This window comes from Mixophyes fleayi, unplaced genomic scaffold (assembly GCF_038048845.1).
Source record: "Mixophyes fleayi isolate aMixFle1 unplaced genomic scaffold, aMixFle1.hap1 Scaffold_253, whole genome shotgun sequence".
NCBI classification, from domain to species: domain Eukaryota; kingdom Metazoa; phylum Chordata; class Amphibia; order Anura; family Limnodynastidae; genus Mixophyes; species Mixophyes fleayi.
In genome coordinates, this window is record NW_027446637.1 from 1 (window position 1) to 5000 (window position 5000).

Sequence of the window (5000 nt, forward strand, 5' to 3'; positions counted from 1 at the left end):
TAAAAAAAAAAGCCTACAGCACCTGGTATTCCCAGGTGGTCTCCCATCCAAGTACTAACCAGGCCTGGCCCTGCTTAGCTTCCAAGATCAAACGAGATTGGGCTTGTTTAGAGATGTGTAGCTGTAGGTTTTGGTATCCTATTGACCTACATCTCTTATAATCTCAAAACCAGCATTGAAGGAAGCCGGAACAAGAGAGAAAAAAAAAAGGCTTACAGCACCTGGTATTCCCAGGTGGTCTCCCATCCAAGTACTAACCAGGCCCGTCCCTGCTTAGCTTCCAAGATCAGACGAGATTGGGCTTGTTCAGGGTGGTGTGGCTGTAGGTATTGTTTTCCTATTGACCTACATCTCTTATACATCTAGAAAACAGCATTGAAGGAAGCCGGAACAAGAGAGAAGAAAAAAAGGCCTACAGCACCTGGTATTCCCAGGTGGTCTCCCATCCAAGTACTAACCAGGCCCGGCTCTGCTTAGCTTCCAAGATCAGACGAGATTGGGATTGTTCAGGGTGGTGTGGCTGTAGGTATTGGTTTCCTATTGACCTACATCTCTTATACATCTGAAAACCAACATTGAAGGAGGCCGGAACAAGAGAGAAAAAAAAAAGCCTACAGCACCTGGTATTTCCAGGTGGTCTCCCATCCAAGTACTAACCAGGCCCAGCCCTGCTTAGCTTCCAAGATCAGACGAGATTGGGCTTGTTCAGGGTGGTGTGGCTGTAGGTATTGGTTTCCTATTGACCTACATCTCTTATACATCTCAAAACCAGCATTGAAGGAAGTCGGAACAAGACAGAAAAAAAAAGGGCCTACAGCACCTGGTATCCCCAGGTGGTCTCGCATCCAAGTACTAACCAGGCCTGGCTCTGCTTAGCTTCCAAGATCAGGCTTGTTCAGGGTGGTGTGGCTGTAGGTATTGTTTTCCTATTGACCTACATCTCTTATACATCTAAAAACAAGCATTGAAGGAAGCCGGAACAAGAGAGAAGAAAAAAGGCCTACAGCACCTGGTATTTCCAGGTGATCTCCCATCCAAGTACTAACCAGGCCCGTCCCTGCTTAGCTTCCAAGATCAGACAAGATTGGGCTTGTTCAGGGTGGTGTAGCTGTAGGTATTGTTTTCCTATTGACCTACATCTCTTATACATCTAGAAACCAGCATTGAAGGAAGCCGGAACAAGAGAGAAGAAAAAAAGGCCTACAGCACCTGGTATGCCCAGGTGGTCTCCCATCCAAGTACTAACCAGGCCCGGCTCTGCTTAGCTTCCAAGATCAGACGAGATTGGGCTTGTTTAGGGTGGTGTGGCTGTAGGTATTGGTTTCCTATTGACCTACATCTCTTATACATCTCAAAACCAGCATTGAAGGAGGCCGGAACAAGAGAAAAAAAAAAAGCCTACAGCACCTGGTATTCCCAGGTGGTCTTCCATCCAAGTACTAACCAGGCCCGGCTCTGCTTAGCTTCCAAGATCAGACGAGATTGGGCTTGTTCAGGGTGGTGTAGCTGTAGGTATTGGTTTCCTATTGACCTACATCTCTTATACATCTCAAAACCAGCATTGAAGGAGGCCGAAACAAGAGAGAAAAAAAAAAGCCTACAGCACCTGGTATTTCCAGGTGGTCTCCCATCCAAGTACTAACCAGGCCCAGCCCTGCTTAGCTTCCAAGATCAGATGAGATTGGGCTTGTTCAGGGTGGTGTGGCTGTAGATATTGTTTTCCTATTGACCTACATCTCTTATACATCTAAAAACAAGCATTGAAGGAAGCCGGAACAAGAGAGAAAAAAAAAAAGGCCTACAGCACCTGGTATTCCCAGGGGGTCTCCCATCCAAGCACTAACCAGGCCTGGCCCTGCTTAGCTTCCAAGATCAGATGAGATTGGGCTTGTCCAGGGTGGTGTGGCTGTAGGTATTGGTTTCCTAATGACCTACATCACTTATACATTTTAAAACCAGCATTGAAGTAAGCCAGAACAAGAGAGAAAAAAAAAAAGTACTAACCAGGCCCAGACCTGCTTAGCTTTCAAGATCAGACGAGATTGGGCTTGTTCAGGGTGGTGTGGCTGTAGGTATTGGTTTCCTATTGACCTACATCTCTTATACATATCAAAACCAGCATTGAAGGAGGCCGGAACAAGAGAGAAAAAAAAGCCTACAGCACCTGGCATTTCCAGGTGGTCTTCCATCCAAGTACTAACCAGGCCCAGCCCTGCTTAGCTTCCAAAATCAGACGAGATTGGGTTTGTTCAGGGTGGTGTGGCTGTAGGTTACGGTTTCCTATTGACCTACATCTCTTATACATCTCAAAACCAGCATTGAAGGAAGTCGGAACAAGAGAGAAAAAAAAAAGTACTAACCAGGCCCAGACCTGCTTAGCTTTCAAGATCAGACGAGATTGGGCTTGTTCAGGGTGGTGTGGCTGTAGGTATTGGTTTCCTATTGACCTACATCTCTTATACATCTAAAAACAAGCATTGAAGGAGGCCGGAACAAGAGAGAAAAAAAAAAGCCTACAGCACCTGGTATTTCCAGGTGGTCTCCCATCCAAGTACTAACCAGGCCCAGCCCTGCTTAGCTTCCAAGATCAGACGAGATTGGGCTTGTTCAGGGTGGTGTGGCTGTAGGTATTATTTTCCTATTGACCTACATCTCTTATACATCTAGAAACCAGCATTGAAGGAAGCCGGAACAAGAGAGAAGAAAAAAGGCCTACAGCACCTGGTATTTCCAGGTGATCTCCCATCCAAGTACTAACCAGGCCCGTCCCTGCTTAGCTTCCAAGATCAGACAAGATTGGGCTTGTTCAGGGTGGTGTAGCTGTAGGTATTGTTTTCCTATTGACCTACATCTCTTATACATCTAGAAACCAGCATTGAAGGAAGCCGGAACAAGAGAGAAGAAAAAAAGGCCTACAGCACCTGGTATGCCCAGGTGGTCTCCCATCCAAGTACTAACCAGGCCCGGCTCTGCTTAGCTTCCAAGATCAGACGAGATTGGGCTTGTTTAGGGTGGTGTGGCTGTAGGTATTGGTTTCCTATTGACCTACATCTCTTATACATCTCAAAACCAGCATTGAAGGAGGCCGGAACAAGAGAAAAAAAAAAAGCCTACAGCACCTGGTATTCCCAGGTGGTCTTCCATCCAAGTACTAACCAGGCCCGGCTCTGCTTAGCTTCCAAGATCAGACGAGATTGGGCTTGTTCAGGGTGGTGTGGCTGTAGGTATTGGTTTCCTATTGACCTACATCTCTTATACATCTCAAAACCAGCATTGAAGGAGGCCGAAACAAGAGAGAAAAAAAAAAGCCTACAGCACCTGGTATTTCCAGGTGGTCTCCCATCCAAGTACTAACCAGGCCCAGCCCTGCTTAGCTTCCAAGATCAGATGAGATTGGGCTTGTTCAGGGTGGTGTGGCTGTAGATATTGTTTTCCTATTGACCTACATCTCTTATACATCTAAAAACAAGCATTGAAGGAAGCCGGAACAAGAGAGAAAAAAAAAAAGGCCTACAGCACCTGGTATTCCCAGGGGGTCTCCCATCCAAGCACTAACCAGGCCTGGCCCTGCTTAGCTTCCAAGATCAGATGAGATTGGGCTTGTCCAGGGTGGTGTGGCTGTAGGTATTGGTTTCCTAATGACCTACATCACTTATACATTTTAAAACCAGCATTGAAGTAAGCCAGAACAAGAGAGAAAAAAAAAAAGTACTAACCAGGCCCAGACCTGCTTAGCTTTCAAGATCAGACGAGATTGGGCTTGTTCAGGGTGGTGTGGCTGTAGGTATTGGTTTCCTATTGACCTACATCTCTTATACATATCAAAACCAGCATTGAAGGAGGCCGGAACAAGAGAGAAAAAAAAAGCCTACAGCACCTGGCATTTCCAGGTGGTCTTCCATCCAAGTACTAACCAGGCCCAGCCCTGCTTAGCTTCCAAAATCAGACGAGATTGGGTTTGTTCAGGGTGGTGTGGCTGTAGGTTACGGTTTCCTATTGACCTACATCTCTTATACATCTCAAAACCAGCATTGAAGGAAGTCGGAACAAGAGAGAAAAAAAAAAGTACTAACCAGGCCCAGACCTGCTTAGCTTTCAAGATCAGACGAGATTGGGCTTGTTCAGGGTGGTGTGGCTGTAGGTATTGGTTTCCTATTGACCTACATCTCTTATACATCTAAAAACAAGCATTGAAGGAGGCCGGAACAAGAGAGAAAAAAAAAAGCCTACAGCACCTGGTATTTCCAGGTGGTCTCCCATCCAAGTACTAACCAGGCCCAGCCCTGCTTAGCTTCCAAGATCAGACGAGATTGGGCTTGTTCAGGGTGGTGTGGCTGTAGGTATTATTTTCCTATTGACCTACATCTCTTATACATCTAGAAACCAGCATTGAAGGAAGCCGGAACAAGAGAGAAGAAAAAAAGGCCTACAGCACCTGGTATTCCCAGGTGGTCTCCCATCCAAATACTAACCAGGCCCGGCTCTGCTTAGCTTCCAAGATCAAACAAGATTGGGCTTGTTCAGAGATGTGTAGCTGTAGGTATTGGTTTTGTATTGACCTACATCTCTTATAATCTCAAAACCAGCATTGAAGGAAGCCGGAACATGAGAGAAAAAAAAAGCCTACAGCACCTGGTATTCCCAGGTGGTCTCCCATCCAAGTACTAACCAGGCCTGGCCCTGCTTAGCTTCCAAGATCAGATGAGATTGGGCTTGTTCAGGGTGGTGTGGCTGTAGGCATTTTTTTCCTATTGACCTACATCTCTTATACATCTAGAAACCAGCATTGAAGGAAGCCGGAGCAAGAGAGAAGAAAAAAAGGCCTACAGCACCTGATATTCCCAGGTGGTCTCCCATCCAAGTACTAACCAGGCCCGGCTCTGCTTAGCTTCCAAGATCAGACGAGATTGGGCTTGTTCAGGGTGGTGTGGCTGTAGGTATTGGTTTCCTATTGACCTACATCTCTTATACATCTCAAAACCAGCATTGAAGGAAGTCGG

The 5000-nt window shown here is 46.2% G+C and overlaps 9 non-coding genes and 12 pseudogenes across 9 annotated transcripts; all 21 read right to left on the reverse strand.

The window, feature by feature from the left end:
• Window positions 1–10: 10 nt before the first annotated feature.
• On the reverse strand, window positions 11–129 carry LOC142124902 (5S ribosomal RNA; annotated as a pseudogene).
• Window positions 130–209: 80 nt separating this feature from the next.
• On the reverse strand, window positions 210–328 carry LOC142124627 (5S ribosomal RNA). The gene has a single exon (XR_012684733.1). It is a non-coding gene; the product is annotated as a 5S ribosomal RNA (ribosomal RNA).
• Window positions 329–409: 81 nt separating this feature from the next.
• Window positions 410–528, reverse strand: LOC142124609 (5S ribosomal RNA). Its single transcript, XR_012684717.1, has one exon. It is a non-coding gene; the product is annotated as a 5S ribosomal RNA (ribosomal RNA).
• An 80-nt stretch (window positions 529–608) lies between these two features.
• On the reverse strand, window positions 609–727 carry LOC142124562 (5S ribosomal RNA). The gene has a single exon (XR_012684673.1). It is a non-coding gene; the product is annotated as a 5S ribosomal RNA (ribosomal RNA).
• A 270-nt stretch (window positions 728–997) lies between these two features.
• On the reverse strand, window positions 998–1116 carry LOC142124869 (5S ribosomal RNA; annotated as a pseudogene).
• An 81-nt stretch (window positions 1117–1197) lies between these two features.
• On the reverse strand, window positions 1198–1316 carry LOC142124836 (5S ribosomal RNA; annotated as a pseudogene).
• A 79-nt stretch (window positions 1317–1395) lies between these two features.
• On the reverse strand, window positions 1396–1514 carry LOC142124761 (5S ribosomal RNA; annotated as a pseudogene).
• An 80-nt stretch (window positions 1515–1594) lies between these two features.
• LOC142124584 (5S ribosomal RNA) lies at window positions 1595–1713 on the reverse strand. Its single transcript, XR_012684694.1, has one exon. It is a non-coding gene; the product is annotated as a 5S ribosomal RNA (ribosomal RNA).
• Window positions 1714–1795: 82 nt separating this feature from the next.
• LOC142124732 (5S ribosomal RNA) lies at window positions 1796–1914 on the reverse strand (annotated as a pseudogene).
• A 238-nt stretch (window positions 1915–2152) lies between these two features.
• LOC142124784 (5S ribosomal RNA) lies at window positions 2153–2271 on the reverse strand (annotated as a pseudogene).
• Window positions 2272–2510: 239 nt separating this feature from the next.
• On the reverse strand, window positions 2511–2629 carry LOC142124563 (5S ribosomal RNA). The gene has a single exon (XR_012684674.1). It is a non-coding gene; the product is annotated as a 5S ribosomal RNA (ribosomal RNA).
• Window positions 2630–2709: 80 nt separating this feature from the next.
• Window positions 2710–2828, reverse strand: LOC142124870 (5S ribosomal RNA; annotated as a pseudogene).
• Window positions 2829–2909: 81 nt separating this feature from the next.
• LOC142124837 (5S ribosomal RNA) lies at window positions 2910–3028 on the reverse strand (annotated as a pseudogene).
• Window positions 3029–3107: 79 nt separating this feature from the next.
• LOC142124717 (5S ribosomal RNA) lies at window positions 3108–3226 on the reverse strand (annotated as a pseudogene).
• An 80-nt stretch (window positions 3227–3306) lies between these two features.
• LOC142124585 (5S ribosomal RNA) lies at window positions 3307–3425 on the reverse strand. The gene has a single exon (XR_012684695.1). It is a non-coding gene; the product is annotated as a 5S ribosomal RNA (ribosomal RNA).
• Window positions 3426–3507: 82 nt separating this feature from the next.
• On the reverse strand, window positions 3508–3626 carry LOC142124733 (5S ribosomal RNA; annotated as a pseudogene).
• Window positions 3627–3865: 239 nt separating this feature from the next.
• On the reverse strand, window positions 3866–3984 carry LOC142124785 (5S ribosomal RNA; annotated as a pseudogene).
• A 239-nt stretch (window positions 3985–4223) lies between these two features.
• LOC142124564 (5S ribosomal RNA) lies at window positions 4224–4342 on the reverse strand. Its single transcript, XR_012684675.1, has one exon. It is a non-coding gene; the product is annotated as a 5S ribosomal RNA (ribosomal RNA).
• Window positions 4343–4423: 81 nt separating this feature from the next.
• LOC142124939 (5S ribosomal RNA) lies at window positions 4424–4542 on the reverse strand (annotated as a pseudogene).
• Window positions 4543–4620: 78 nt separating this feature from the next.
• On the reverse strand, window positions 4621–4739 carry LOC142125022 (5S ribosomal RNA). Its single transcript, XR_012684843.1, has one exon. It is a non-coding gene; the product is annotated as a 5S ribosomal RNA (ribosomal RNA).
• Window positions 4740–4820: 81 nt separating this feature from the next.
• Window positions 4821–4939, reverse strand: LOC142124675 (5S ribosomal RNA). The gene has a single exon (XR_012684775.1). It is a non-coding gene; the product is annotated as a 5S ribosomal RNA (ribosomal RNA).
• Between the last annotated feature and the right edge of the window lie 61 nt (window positions 4940–5000).